Source organism: Nycticebus coucang, chromosome 4 (genome assembly GCF_027406575.1).
Source record: "Nycticebus coucang isolate mNycCou1 chromosome 4, mNycCou1.pri, whole genome shotgun sequence".
In the NCBI taxonomy this organism is placed as follows: Eukaryota; Metazoa; Chordata; class Mammalia; order Primates; family Lorisidae; genus Nycticebus; species Nycticebus coucang.
This window is the reverse complement of record NC_069783.1, coordinates 117,018,895-117,032,654: the sequence shown is the minus strand read 5'-3', so window position 1 is coordinate 117,032,654 and position 13,760 is coordinate 117,018,895. Positions and strand designations below refer to the sequence as shown.

Sequence of the window (13,760 nt, the reverse complement as noted above, 5' to 3'; positions counted from 1 at the left end):
AGGATCAGTGTGAGCTGGCTGGATACATCAGTTCATTGAGGACAGGAACCACATCTGCCTTATACATCTAACATGATGGGCTGGCACAGGATAAATATCAAATAAGCAGCTGACTGATGAATGACTAAAAGGGTCACTGTTTTACAAGCCACCTATTTCCTGGATAATGGTTCTTCTTCCTCTGCCTAGTTCTGACATCTCATCACCACACTGAGGAAACTACAAAGAAACCAAACTAAGAGAAATTCAGGCCCTCAGTTCACCTCAGGCCCCTCCCATGGATCTGGACCCCACAGGGAGAAAAGAGGGGAAGTAGGGGGAGGAAGTCAGCTGCAAATCTGACCCCTATCTTAGAGCTGATGGTTTTAAAGTCACAGCCACATGTAATATTCCTGCTCACTCAGATGGCAAACCCGGGAACCTTTCACCAGTCCCTTCCAGCAAGGGAAATAAAGAGAGAAAAAAAACCAGAGGATACAAGTCTGGCTGCACTAGAAAATGCCCACTGGTTTTTCTGGGGAATTAGACAAGTTCCAGAGGGTAATTTCATAAGAATGTATGTGTCATTCTCAAGTCAATCTTGTGGGGTGTCAAATACAAAATCATTTCTCGTCATTGGTCCATCCTGATTCTCCCATAATTTATTGCAGGGAACAGAGGTTCTGAGATTCTCCCGTCCTCATCTGTGAATTTGGGGGAGGAGTGTCTATCTCCCTAGATGTTTGTAAAGATCAAATATTATGAAGCTCAGCAAACAGTATGTGTTCAACAAATGCTGTCTAATCTGCAGGCAATAAAAATCATCATGAAAAGGCCAACATTTTCTGGAAGAAATATCCCTTTGCAGTCTAGCAAGATTGGGTCTGTCAGGTTATCTCTTACAGGTTATCTTACAGGTTATCTCTTGAGAGAATGGATGCAGGACAGGTGTGTTTTAAAGAAAGAACAGAAAACTTAGAGGCCATGAGATGTTTTCTCAAAGATATGGCCAAGATAGGGCCCACGAAGAAGGACAATATAAGAGTGCTGAACACATAGAGGGGAAAAAAGGAATACAAAAATCAAGATATACTAAAGGAAAACTTTTCCAACTTCACGGAAGACCGCAGAGCATGGCGGGGGAACAGGAGATGTGGCATCAGAAAACCTGAGTCATAATCAGCACATATTCAATTGCAAGAAACAGAAAACACATAGAGGAGATGGAGTAAAGAGGGAGCTCTGTTGAAAAGATGGATCTCATGGAGCCCTGTTCCCAGCCTCCCAGCCTCCCAGCCACCAGTCGCTCTAACCTGGACCGTGGCAATAGCTTGGCAGTCTCCTTAAACTCAAACCATGAGACATGTCATTTCCTCTCTCAAACCTTTCTGGTATCTTTCCACTGAACTTACAAAAAAAAAAAAAAAAAGGCTTTCTGTGGTCTGCAGACCCTCCATCATCTGCCCTCATGCCCACCCTGTGCCTTCTGGTCCTCATGTCCTACCGCCCAGCCATTTCTCACTATGCTCCAGCCTCATGTTTATCAAACATTCCATCTTTTTCCCACCTACCCTTTGCACCAGCTGCTCCTTCAGCCTGGACTGTATATCATCCTGTTCTTTTTTTTTATATTATTAAATCATAACTGTGTACATTTATGGGGTACAGTGTGCTGATTTGATATACAATGTGGAATGCTTACATCAAACTGCTTAGCATAACCATCACCCCACCTACTTATTTGTTGTGGTCAGACATTTATACTCTACTTTAATAGATTTGAAATGTACCATTGCATTGCGCACGATAGGTGAGGTCCCACCAAATACCCTCCCTTCTCTCACCCTCCTCCCCGCCATCCACTCCCTCCTCTTTCCTCCTCCTTTCTGGACTATGTATTTTATCATTTGTATGCATGTATAGGCGATTATATATTGGTTTCATGATAGTATTGAGTACATTGGATACTTTCCCCCCCAATTCTTGAAACACTTTACTAAAAAGAATATGTTTCAGTTCCATCCAGGTAAACATAAAAGATGTAAAGTCTCCATCCTTTTATGGCTGCATAGTATTCCATGGTATACACATACTACAATTTGTCAATCCATTCATGGTTTGATGAGCATTTGGACATCCTGTTCTTTGGCAGGTTTCCTTCTTATTATTCAGATCATAGCTAAATTACCTCCTCAAAGAGTGCATCTCTGATCACCTCCCTTTTGCTGTTTCATAGCTTTCTGCATAGGACTATCTGATAGTTTGTTGTTAACTTAGAGAGAGAGAGAAAGAGTTTTGCTTATTTTCCTACAATATAAGTTCCATGAATCCAGATAACTAATAGTCTGTCAACAGCTATATTCCCAGAATCTAGAATAGTACCTAATTGTATAATAAGTGCTCAATAAATATTTGCTAGATAAATCAATGAACATATATATCCAAGGACAGGATATGAGGTTTAACCAATTCACCATCTCTCTCTCTCTCTTCTTCTCCCTCCCTTCCTCCCTTTTTACTACAGAATGATTTTTTCATACTTACAGAAACTCTTAAATTCCCATATACTCTTCACTTACCTTTTCCTCAAATCAACATCATACATAACCATGGTATATTTGTTTAAACTAAGAAATTAATATTGAACATCATACTATTAACAGGACCACCAATTTCATTCAGATTTTCTAGTCTTGTATTCATTTCCTTGTCATTGTTCCAGGATTCAATGTTGGGTTTGGACACCACGTCTCTTAGTCACCTCCGATCTATGAAGTGTCCTTATCTTTCCTTATTTTTACAACCTTGACACGTTGAGGGGTATTGGTCAGATATTTTATAGAACGTCCTGAAATTTTGTTTGGCAAATGATTCTTATGACCAGACTAGGGTCATAGATTCTGGGGAAGAAGACCACAGCAGTGAAGTTCCTCTCTCATCACATCATATCAGCATACTATCAACCTGACTAAACTCCTTTCTTGGCTACTTTCCTTGGAGTTGTCAATGACCAAGTCTTCTTGGCCCAACAGTTCTAAGCCTCCATTATCTGACCACAGACCCTATGACTCATCCCAGGCTTTGGATTTATCCAATCACTAGTGCCCATGGGGCTGAGAAAAGGGCAGGGCCACCTGCCACCCTGAATGTACAGGGAGAAGAACTAGAGGGTGACTGATTATCTCAAGATGCACATCAGTTTCCTCAGCCTGCTATAAAAAATTATCATCAACGGGTTGGTAAGAACAATAGAAACTTATTCCCTTACAGATTTGGAGATCAGAAATCCAAAATCAAGATGTCACCAGGACCACACTCCATCTCATGGCTCTAAAGAAGGATCTATTCCATGTTTCTCTCCTACAGTCTGGTGGTTGCAACAATCCTTGTTATCCTTGGCTTGTGGCTGCATCTCTCCAATCTCTGCTTCCACCATTATGTGGTTTTCATCCTTCTATCTCTTCTATGTCTTTGTCTACCGCTATCTTCTTATGTGAACACTAAGTATATTGGATATAGGGTTCACCCTTATTCAATATGACCTCATGTTTGACCTCATGTTAACCTAAGTAATTATATCTACAAAGACTCTTCCAAAATCTGAGGTTCCAGGTAGACAAGGATTTTACAGGGACACTATTCAACCCCACACAGAGGGGGCATAGTAGGTAGGGAGGCCATGGTCAGGATGTGAGTCCTACCTCTTCATTGAATAGTGATGCAACCTTGGGTAACTCATAACCTGTCCTGCCTTACCTTCTTCATCTGTACAATGGAAGGGGCATGATGATAATATTACTAATAATCAACTAAGCTAACAGCTATGAAAGCTTCTTTTAATCTATAAGGTATGTTATCAATATGAGTTGTTATCTGTGGCACCCATGAGAAAGTGCCACGCACACCTCCAGCTTCAGGAAGGCTAATTTATCCAAGACCTAGCTGCTGGGCCCTCAAATCCATCAGTGCAAATGAGGCCATGCTTCCCATGGGCTGGTCCAAGCCAGTCACTGAGGGCAGCGGGGATACTGAAACAGGCCTGTCCTTGGGAGCCACAGGATTCCTCTGCTGGAGGACTCCTCAACACCTTGCCGAACCTTCTTTAGACTGCATAAGAACACTCACTCCCAGCCTGTCTTCCCTCTCCCCTTCACTTGGGGTTTGATGGCTCTTTAGCCTTCCCTGGATTTCTCTCTATTTTCTCCCATAGGTCTTTTTCCTAATTAAATCCTTGCACATTTAATCCTGTCTTGGTGTCTGCTTCCTGGAGAACTCAGATCAGCACACTATCTCAAAGATCATCTATTACCTTTGCCTGGTCAGCATACATTTCCCTGCTCCTGAGTTGCCCTTCTAGGTAAATCACCCTTTCCCCTCAGCCAGTCCTTTTGGGTGGAGCTGTTGCCTGCCTCTACTCCAAGGGGCAGCACATGTCCAAGCCTAACCAATCCATATATTTCATTCCCTGGCCACAAAGGTTGATACAAAGAAAGGTGTGTGGTCTAATGCAAGCCAATGAGATTCCTAGCTGAAACTTTTGCTGGTATTCTTGGAGAAGTATACTATTTTCATTGGGATTGTTAAAATGTAAACCTGGAGTTGTTGAGGGGCTTCTTTGCATCCTCCACCCTGAGACTGAATTCAATACAAAGTGGGGGTGGGGGGGAGAGAGGAGACAAACTGATTACTGATGCCATTCTTTGAGCATCTGGATCCAGCCATGCCTGAAGCTCCTGTACTTTTCTATAAGACAATACATCCTGCTCCCTCAGCTGGGTCTCTGCCCTCCCTCCACCCAGCCGACCCTCCCTCTGCCTCCTCCTCCTCTTCCTCAGTGAGGCGCTCCTCCAGCAGGCAGGCAGCACGGCAGGTGTGGAGACGCAGGTGTGCGAAACAGACGGCTGCAGCAGTGAAGCCAAGCTCCAGTGTCCCACCAGCATCAAGCTGGGCATTCAGGGCTCATACTTCTGCTCGCAGGAATGTTTTAAAGGAAGTTGGGCTACTCACAAGTTACTACATAAGAAAGCAAAAGATGAAAAGGCAAAGAGAGAAGTGTTTTCCTGGACTGTAGAAGGTGATACTTACACTGACCCATGGGCAGGTTATCATCGGTATACTGGTAAACTCAGACCACATTATCTACTGATGCCAACAAGGCCAGGGCCAAGTTATATACAAAGACCAGATGATGCTGATCATCCCTTAGGAATGTCTGAATCTGAACAGGCTCTTAAAGGTACTTCGCGAATTAAATTACTCTCATCTGAAGATATAGAAGGGATGAGACTTGTATGTAAGCTCGCTAGAGAAGTTTTGGATATTGCTGCTGGGATGCTTAAACCAGGTGTAACTACTGAAGAAATAGATCATGCTGTACACCTAGCGTGCATTGCAAGAAATTGCTATCCTTCTCCCCTGAATTATTATAATTTCTTAAAATCTTGTTGTACCTCAGTAAATGAAGTCATCTGCCATGGAATTCCAGACAGACGGCCCTTGTAAGAAGGTGATACTGTTAATGTGGATATTACTCTTTATCGCAATGGTTATCATGAAGACCTGAATAAGACATTTTTTGTTGGAGACGTGGATGAGGGAGTGCGGAAACTCGTTCAGACCACATATGAGTGCCTGATGCAAGCCATTGATGCAGTCAAACTTGGTGTTCAGTAGGGAGAATTGGGAAACATTATTCAGAAGCATGCCCAAGCAAATAGGTTTTCAGTTGTTTGAAGCTATTGTGGGCATGGAATCCACAAGCTTTTTCATACAGCCCCCAATGTACCGCACTACGCCAAAAATAAAGCAATTGGAGTGAAGTCAGGCCATGTGTTTACAATTGAGCCAATGATTTGTGAAGGTGGATGGCAGGATGAAACCTGGCCAGACGGTTGGACGGCGGTGACAAGGGATGGAAAGCGGTCTGCTCAGTTTGAGCACACCCTGTTGGTCACAGACACTGGCTGTGAAATCCTAACCCAGCGACTGGATAACGCGCGGCCTCACTTCATGTCCCAATTTTAATTTCTCACATGATGGCACATCTCAATGATATCTTCTTCCTGTAGTATGCATTTTGTTAAGAGTACAGAGAAGCGGAATCTTTTTTATCACTTGTTTTGTTTTGACTATAGATAAGAAAGGACTACGGCATTTGATGTGTGTCCTCAAGAACTTACCTTGGGTCTGAAAAAGCTGAGAAGAATAAAGGAAACATTGCTCAACTCTTCAATGCCTACCCTCCTCCCCACCTCCCCATCTCTTTCTGGGCACTTCTTTTCTCATTGGCCCTTTGAGCACTTTTACTTAAATCTGCTTCTAGTTGCCTTTAGCACTGCCTACGAACCGGCTATCAAGAGCCAGCTGCTTTTCAGGTGAATGCTGGAGATGAGAATCCTTGAACCTTTAGCAATATATGTTGCACCAGATTTTTAAAATTATCTGTATGGAAACATATATGTATATGTTTTAAATTCCTTATACATAATCAACCAAACATGATGTGACCTGGGGCTTGTGTTTGGTTCTGCTCTGACAGGGTTATGTGCTGTCATACATGGACCCATAGTTTGCAGTGACTTAATTCCTGGTTGAGAATTGGCTTCTCCCCTGCCCCATGCTGATTATTTACACTTGTTAATTGTGAGTAGGTAAGACTCACTCAATGAGACTTTCTCCAGTGTGCGTTCGTGTGTGTCAGTGAATGAATGTGATAAAATTCACTTTGGAAAAGGTTATTAGGCTTTTTAAAGTCTAGTTTTTGGTGAAAGCATAAAAAAGGGAAAAACACAGCGATGCTCCATGTGGTGGCTGGCTGTTGTAGGGCATGAGAATTTTGTAATACATTGCTATTTCAGACCTCTGCTTGGTCAGAAATGGGAGGTAGAAAGACCCTCTTCCCTTCTCTATTTTATTTCAAGGACATACCTTGGAGGTACTCAGAGAAGGGTGAGGTCGTACTGGGGAGGATGCTAGGGAGCAAGTTTTATGGGGTCTCCAGCTGTGAGCACAGTGTGTCAAGTGGGCTGTCAGATTCTAACCTGTAGTAGACCTGACAGTGATGAGAAAGGAACTTCTTTGTACTGTAACTTTGCAGCAGGGATGCAGCTGTCCCTTGGTGTGCTGAAAACAAGCCTCATCTTTATGTAGTTGGGAGCCTCATTACATGTAGAAATGACCTGAGCTGCCCAATATCTGTGTTCCTTTCAACCATTGTCCAAATAGGAGTGTATCCTATGAAAACATATCAGATCATAAAGTCATTGTCATTAGAGTGTACTTGATTCCTTAAATCTGATGACTTTCTTGTAATATAATTTGATACCACTAACATTAAACTTATAAGAGACCATCTTTCCCAGAGTGCCTCAGACCATATTGCTTTAAAGTAATTATAATAATGCTTTCATTACTTTTATTATTTTAATGATTTAGTAAAGTGACTGAATCTGGTATAGACTTTTGGGGGTATATGTGTGAAGTTTTTATCAAACTATAATATTTGTGAATGGAATGCCTTGCAATATGAATGTTAATATAATGTGTAAAGGGTAATTTAAAAGTTTGAAGGATTATCCTTAAAGAAAAAAAAAAAGACAATACATCCTTCTCTCTTTATGGCTTTTTGTTTGTTTTTTTTTTAATTTTGCTTTAGTCTATATGAGTTAGGTATTCCAATTTTAAAAAATTAAATTCAATGATTTCCCGACACTGTTCTTTAAAATGATGACCAGACGATGGGACTATGGTTCTGTAGGGGAACCACAAAGTCAAGTAAACATCAAGGATGGGCAAAATGGATTCTTCTTAATTCTATGTGTGAACTACTTTCAGGGTGTCAGAAGGATTAAAGAGAAAAAAGAAACAACTAAAGAAGCATCAGTGGGAGCCAGTTTGGCTTTAGGCTGCTTTTTAAAGAAAGCCTCTCCATAATTAGGATTTCCAAATATAATCCCTCTCTCATTTGACAGAACCCAGTACCTAGACAGCTACTTCTAAAAATAAGAGAAACTAAAATCTGTCTGTTTTCTGATGAATCACTAACACATTTCATCTCTGGCTCTTCTTGTGTTTGGGAATAAAACTCAAAAAGAAGGTATTTCCCTTCTTCTAAAGAATTAAGATTTGTAAGGATTTCTATCAATAAGTTTGTCCTACTCTTCTCCCTAAATGTAAATTCTTGCAAAAGCTGGTGCCACCTATATGAAGGGGAAGCTCTCATGCTTATAATATTAACCACTGTTGAGGTTTATCCTACACCGTAAGCATTTTGGTGATTCTTTGCTGGTCAATTAACAGAGGCCCCCCAAAAGCCAAGGCCCAACAATGCTTTTTCTTCCAGCTCAACCTAAAGAGCACCACCTATCCTGCTGAGGTATTGTGAGCTGGATTATAGCATTTAGCAAAATTGCAGCCTGTGCCACATTTCTGATTCAAGGCTCAATCTCTCTTCTTTGGAAATAAAAATAAATAATAAGTTATTCATGTTCAGCTGCCAGCATCATTAATACAAGGAAACCAAACTTCACTAGGCAATTAATTCCCCTTTCCTGGGTAAATGGAGACAGCAAACAGAGGGTCTGTCTCATGTCAGGACCCTTCTGCTCCTATTTCAGATGTGTCTCCACCCCGGCACAGCTTTGACGGCAAAAAGCAAAGGCACCTACGTGTTCTTTAAATAGATTTCTGCCTTACTGCCTTGACAGCTAATGGCCAAAGGATGTTAACACACAGTGGCATCTGTGTTCACAAAATCAAGGAAGTTTTCCATCAACTGACTTGCTCCTTTATTAAGAGGAGAAGCAATCAGGCATGCAGAAACAAATCTACTAGGGGGTTTGAACCTCTGAACTACACCGAGAAGATGCCCATGGATGAGGAGGACACAAATCAATAATAATTGTAACATTATGATCACAATTACAGCAGCAGCAGCAGCATGACTAATATTTGCTGAGTGCCTCTGAAAGCATGGCTAAAAATCACAGCTTTATATGCAAGCCTTCACTGAATTCTCACACTAACTCTAAGACGTAGATGCTAATATTATCTCTGCATAACTAGATGAGTATGGTAGATTAATTACAAAAATGACCCTGATTCTTCCTTTCCCCACACCCACACACCTTGCAATGTAATTTTGCAGCTCTGCCTATCAAGAGATGGAGGCAACTTCTCCACCCCTTAAATTGGGTTTGATCTATGACTTGCTCTGGCCCATAAAATGCTGTGAGTCTGGACTATAAGAGGCCTTGCAGCTTATACTCTCTCTCTTCCTATCTCTGAATCCCTGCCTCTACCATGACAATAAGTCCAAGCTAGCCTGCTGGAAGATCAGAAGCTATGTGAGATAAAACCAAATCTTCCCAGCCAAGACCATCCCAGACCAGCCAGCTCCCAGAGACATATCAAAATAATTGCAGGCTCATCAGTGAGCTCAGAAATATTAGCCAATCCCTGCCAAGATCAGCATGACTGCCCAGCCATCCCATAGACCAGTGAGGACATGTCTAGTACTGACTGGAGTTTTGTGAATTTTCTTATGTAGCATTATTATACCATTAGACAACTGGTATGATAAAGAAACTAAGTTATAGAGAGATTAAAATGACTAACAGATTTCTTAGCCCATAGTAAGCATTAGTTCAAAGAATAAATGAATGAATAAATTATTTGGAAAGCAAGTCTGGGTCTGATTCCACAGTCTGAGAATTCAACAAATAAGCTGTACTCTCATAGAATGTACCTTTCAATCCTAAACCAGCTTCTTCCCTTAAAAAAAACCTAGCACAATACCTGGCTCAGTAAGTGTTCCTTCCTTTCTTTTCTCTCTTATCCCTGATTTCCACCCTTTCCATTTAACTTAACCCCTGCTTTATTATAAAGTCCTCAGAGAAAGGGCAAAATGTAAATATTGATAAAAGATGTATTTGATTTGACTATATCTTACCCCTGGAAAAAGACCATGTTTCAAGTCAACTTTTCACTGCTTTTATGTATTGGATAAGGCTGGTGTTATTATATTTTAGATATGGTTGCTTTCTCTACTCACACCACCATCCTTTTCTTTTCTTTTCTTTTTTTGAGACAGAGTCTCACTATGTGGCCCTCAGTAGAGTGCTGTGGCATCACAGCTCACAGCAACTTCAAACTCTTGGACTTAAGCAATTCTCTTGCCTCAGCCTCCCAAGTAACTGAGACTACAGGCACCTGTCACAACACCCAGCTATTTTTTTGTTGCAGTTGTCATTGCTGTTTATCTGGCTGGGCCAGGTTCAAACCCGCCAGCCTGAGTGTATTTGGCCAGTGCCCTACCTACTGAGCCACGAGCACTGCCCCATCCCATTTTTTGACCTCTATCTTTTCATTGAAGAGTTTAGGCCATTTATATTTATTATGATTATGGCTATATTTGAATTTTATTTTGTCATCTGATTTTGTGTTTTCTGCTTACTTGTTCAGTGGTCCCTTTCCCTGCCTTTACTATCTTCAGTTTCTCCCATTGCTAATTTGGAAGTTAAATTCTTTTTCTGTTTTGTTCAGTGGTTACTTTCCATTTTTAAACATGCATGTGTGACTTAATATAAAATTAATCAATTTATTAGCTACCATTCAAGGTGATATAAAGATCTTAGGGCATTAATCTCTCTCTAGTGTCTTACACATCTAGCCTTCTTTTTCTATATCCCCCCAAATAGTTGTCCTTATATCCCCAGGGCTTAACACAATACCTGGCATGCAGGAAATGCACAGTAAATTCTTGGATGAATGGAAAATTATCATTTGCCTTAAACATATTCTATGTGCTTATTTACAACTTTATATTCTTCATACTCACCAATCCAAATCTTGCAAGGTAAACAGTGAAGCTATTACAATGAGGATGAGAGGCTGAGAAACTCAGTATCTTGGGAGAATCACAAACTAGAGAGAGGAAGCTCCAGGGAGTGAACCCAGTTCTAAAGACTCTCAACCCAGTGCTTTCAGCCATATCCAGGATATTGTTGTCTAGATAACATTCTCTTTTCATAAATATTTATTCATATTTAATCATCACAATACTTTATGTGTCGGTGACAATCTAAAAACTTATCTTGGATGTCTGAAAGAGTCCCTATTCATTCCAACCTCTTGGCTTTTATTTTAAAAGTTTCAATCCAGAGTATCTGTGTACTATCTGTCTATTCACACTTATGAATCTATATATGTCTCTGTGTTGTGTATGTGCATACATATGTATTTTTTTGGCACGCGTCAGAACATGCTTTGTCCTTCCTTGGCATTTTTCACTTCCTTAGTGCCTTTCTTTTTTTTTTTTTTGCAGTTTTTGGCCGGAGCTGGGTTTGAACCCACCACCTGGGGTATATGGGGGCAGTGCCCTACTCCTTTGAGCCACAGGCTCCACCCCTTAGTGCCTTTCTTTACAAAGCAGTCTTGTCACTTGATTTTTCCTGTCCAGCAGTCTCAGCCCTGCCCCCAACCCACCCCTCCTGTCATTGTGGCCAGGTGATAATGTGGGGAATGAAACTATTCTATCCTCTGACTTCAGAAAATGAAAGAAGATTCTCGAAATACTGAATATAAACATTAACTGAAAAATAAAACACACCCCTACCCTCTGTAAAGAACTTTAGTCTTTCTCTTCAGGGGATTAAAACATTTTGAAGTAGGAAATGAAATCATTTCATCTCTCCATTTAAATATGTTCCCTCAGCCTATAAATTATTTATTTTTAAAAAAGACAGCAGTGCTGAAAGTGAGAAAAGATAAATAAACCCAATCTGTATTAGCAATCAAAATTTCAAAGCTGGGGTCAGTCCTCATAATGGAAAAGGAGAGGCAGATCTTCGCATCAGGGAACCAGACCCACTGTTGTTCAATTTCACTTTTTTTTTCTTCTGCAAACCCCAGTCCCTCAACAAAACGTCTTATGTATTTTCTCCTCCCATTTCAATTTCTGAGCAAGCCTAGGAGAATGATGTCCCAAGACAATACTAATAATAATCGCTAGAAGTTATTGAGCACTTACCATGTACCAATCACTCATCTAAGTACCTGACGTGTGATACAATGCATTCAATGCCCACACAACTCTATGTGGTGGGCACCCTTGTTATTCCCATTTTACAGAGGAGGAAACTGAGGGGCAGAGAGGTGACATACCCAGGGAGGGGAAAAGGCAGGATTTAAGGTCAGAGACTCTGGCTCTGGTGCTCATGGTATTAAGAAGTTCACTCCATGGCCCTCAAGGTCACCCCACTATTGTCTGTTGAGATAAGCACTGATTACCTTCTATCCTTCCTCCAGAGCACTCTTCATATTTGCCCAACCTGCCCTCGGCCCTGGCAGACTGATCTGCAATGAGCTGCCTCATTGGGCTCCCTTGCCCATTAGGGTTAAGCCAACCAACACTACATGACTTCTGGAAGTGTCCCAAACAATCAAGTAAAAAGTGGAATTGCATTCAATTATATTTCTCTGTCAATTTATTGTTCCTTTGAATTAATATATAACAAAGACTGGGCCACATGGGACCCCAGTTATCCCTGGGGTATGCTGGAAATGATTTAAAGTTTAACTTTTTCAATGTCCTCACTTTAAGAAAGACAGAATTATGAACCAGCCACTCCATTTCTCAATGGTTGCCTGAGAGAGGAGGCTTGAACAAGGATGTGCATTACAGTGTGGCGTATAATAGGGAAAAATTGAAAATAGTCCAAAAACAGTCAACAGTAAAACAATGATTAAGTCGTGACATGTCTGTATTATGGAATACCATGAAGCTATTCAAAACTATGGGAAATACGTATTACTGGATGGAAAAACAAGTTGTGGTACAATATTACTGTACATTTATGTAAAACATACATCCACAAAACAATATTATATATTAACATACAGATACATAAAAATCATCTGGAAATATAAACGCCTAACATATGACAGTCATGGTCAAAGTGAATGTTAGCCCTATTGTAAATCTCAAGAGTATATTTCCATATTACTTGTATAATTAGAAATTATTTCAGTATCCTTCACCAATGGGTTCAGAAAAAGTAGCCTTACCCCATTTTATATGGTAAGTAAACTTCCGAGCTATTTCTAGCCTTCAAATTCCAGAATCTTCCTCCCAATCCAAGAGTTTTCCCACTACCACTTAGTTCCTTGTCTTATTTTGAAACCAACAAAAATTATATTCATCTACTCAAGAGAAAATAAGGTAGGACTTTCAGTCCCAAAAGACACCAATGAGGAGATAATGTTTTTATGCACTAAACATAACATGGTTAGATCTCAACAAGGTTAGCTAAGACAATTAATTTCAAAGCCTTCCATCTGAAAGCAATACACAAATTAGCTTCCACATCAGCTTTAGAAAACTAATTTCACTACAGCAAAGAATTCAGTAGGGGGTTCTGATATCTTTTTTTTTTTTTTTTAAGAGGGTTCACTTCAAAGTGAGATGAAACTACTTTCTAGAGGAGCTTCATAATTATACCATGAGAATAATGTCTGCCTCTAAAATCGACACCCAATAGGAACTGGCTGGAAAGAAGAAAGAAGCTTTAAGAAGGTGTCAGGTCAAACCCTGGATGAGACAGCCACAAGAGAAAAAATAAAAAGATGAGAAGTCTCGGGCAGCACCTGTGGCTCAAAGGAGTAGGACGCTGGCTCCATATGCCAGAGGTGGCAGGTTCAAACCCAGCCCTGGCCAAAAACTGCCAAAAATAAATAAATAATAAATAAATTAAAAAAAAAAAGATTAGAAGTCTCAGAAAGTT

General features: G+C 40.6%; 1 protein-coding gene and 1 pseudogene across 5 annotated transcripts in view; one reads left to right on the top strand and one right to left on the bottom strand.

Annotated features, from left to right (window-relative positions):
* The window catches only part of RPH3A (rabphilin 3A), a 325,966-nt gene that overhangs the window by 125,213 nt on the left and 186,993 nt on the right, over positions 1 to 13,760 (bottom strand). The gene's annotated exons all lie outside the window — the stretch shown is intronic.
* LOC128584394 (methionine aminopeptidase 1-like) lies at positions 3,659 to 6,003 on the top strand (annotated as a pseudogene).